Genomic DNA, 2,383 nt, shown 5'->3' on the forward strand with positions numbered 1-2,383 from the left:
AACGTCGATTGACCGAATAAGCCAAGGCCCTTCACATGCCCTCTGCTCAATTTTGTGGTCATCCTGGCTTTGTCCTATCTCAAGACCTCGATGCTGACTGTTCCCTAGGCCTGAATTCCGCTGTGTTTCTCCTCCCTGCCCCCCGCTCCCACCCTTCACACGGGGAGGTAAGGCAGTCTCGAGATGGAGTCCCCAGGAAGGGACTGCCATTTGGCAGAGTGGGAGCTGTGTGAGCAGTCTGTGCCAAGGCGACATGGGGCTGGCCTCGTGATCAGCTGGGCTGGCGCGAGGAGGAGGCCAGGATTGGCCCTGCGCGGTCCCAAGAACCAGGGTCCGTGGGGAGAGCCCTGGAGCACCGATTTCGTTTTACTGCGTGGGAACATGGCCCAAGGCAGAGCCATGAACACAGAGAATGAACTGCCCAAGGAAGGAATGAGCTCTCTGTCCTGGGGGATATGTAAGGTGGGTAGGAAGAGGGAAGAGGGATTAGCTAGGCAGGAAAGCTGCAAAACCCTTTCAGATCTGGAGAATCTAGAAGTTTGTAATTGAAAACTGTCTAGTACAGGCAGAGGAACTATCTATAAGATAATATCAACGTATTACTAATACGAATAGGCACAAAGATGACCATTACCATCTTTTTTTTATAATGGGTAACACCCTGTCTCGTAAATGCCACTTCCTGAGACTTATCCTAATGCGGTCATCACATGTGCATTCGGACACTTGGCTATAAGAAAGCTCACTGCAATAATATTTGTTAACGGAGCAAACTGGAAACAATCTGAAAGTTAATCTGTTTATTTTCTGCCTCCCATCCACCCCAAGCCCAAGAGGGCAGGCCCTGGTGTATCCGTTCCACTGTCTGTCATATCTAGTGGGTACAAGAGGTACGATGCAATCTTTTTTCTTTTTAGCGTAAGCTCATTGACGAGGGGGGTGGCGGGGAGAGACAGAGCAGGAGAGAGAGAGAGAGATGCCAGAAATGCATCGCAATGTTAACAGTGATTGTTGCTAGGAGATGGAAGTAAAGGCAATTTTGGGGTTTTTTCTTCTTTACGTCGTACTATATTTTCCTCACTGTCTACAATAAACACGTATTATGTTTGTATTGTGAAAAAAAAAACCTTAAGAAAAAAATAGAATGACATCAAAGTAAAAAAATAAATGGTTTCATTTGCTGAGCTCTGAAAAGGCATTTTTTGAGCCAGACGGAATCACGTAGGACTTTATCTGGACGTCCCTAGTGGCACCCTGCCGCCATCTGGCTGGGGTCACACAAGAACAATCCAACTCACACGGGCGGGGAAGAAAATAATGTTCAGTTCCGCAGGCGCCACCCCTAAAACCATCCCCCCCACCCGGGTGGCCTTTTTATAGCCTCCTTTAGGTGCAGACTTGACATTTACCTGGGCAAACAAAGCGTCCAGGCTGTTCGGTGCTCCCAAGCCAGTCCGCTCAAGGCAGATGACCAAACGAAGAGACGGCCCCACCAACAGGAAGGTGCCTTGGAATTTGTCTTCCAAAGTGAGCACATTCCTCACTGTACACGGAGAAACCAACCTGTTTTGAATTGTTCAAGCTTGTGAAACGGCCCCTCCATGTCTCCACGGCCAAAGAAATTCGGCTTCCACGAGGGACCATGCCAGAGGATGACGGCCACCCGCTAATGTCACCTCTCACCATTCACCATCTTGGGAGATACAGAGCTCCCTGCCACTGGAGGTCCCCAGAGTCTAGTCGTCTCCCAGCTCCTTGAGATGGTGACTTCCAGAGGACCCAGTATACCATGTGGGGAAAGGCCGAGGTGGCCACCTGGCTCTGCTGAGGCCCCCACCAGGGTGATTCAGCAGTTCCCGCAGCAGGGGGCAGGCAGATGACAGGGAGCTCTCCAGGGGAGCCCAGAGCAGAGCCAGGTCTGAGAAGGCAGGTGGGAGGAGCCCACTCAGCACTCTCCGGGGAGCGAGGTGCACTCAGCACGTTGTAGGAGTTCTTTATGTAGTCTAGATATTAACCTCTCATTAGATTATGATGTGCAAATATTCTCCCCATTCTGTGCATTACTCTTAAGATGACAATTTTTATTTTGATAAAGTCCAATATCTATTTTTTTTTCTTTTGTTGCCTATGCTTTTGGTGTCATAACCAAGAAATCATAGCCATATCCAAAGTCTTGAAACTTTTCCCACTATTTTCTCCTAAGAGTTTTATAGTTTTAGCTCAATGTTTAGATGCTTTTTGAGTTAATTTTTGTATATGTGTTACATAAGGGTCTAACTTCATTTTTTTGTATGTGATATCCAGTTTTTCCAACACCATTTTTTAAAAAGACTGTTCTTTCCCCATTGAATGGTCTTGGCACCCTTGCTGCAAATCATTTGCC

This window comes from Pteropus vampyrus, unplaced genomic scaffold (genome assembly GCF_000151845.1).
Source record: "Pteropus vampyrus isolate Shadow unplaced genomic scaffold, Pvam_2.0 Scaffold346, whole genome shotgun sequence".
Taxonomy (NCBI): domain Eukaryota; kingdom Metazoa; phylum Chordata; class Mammalia; order Chiroptera; family Pteropodidae; genus Pteropus; species Pteropus vampyrus.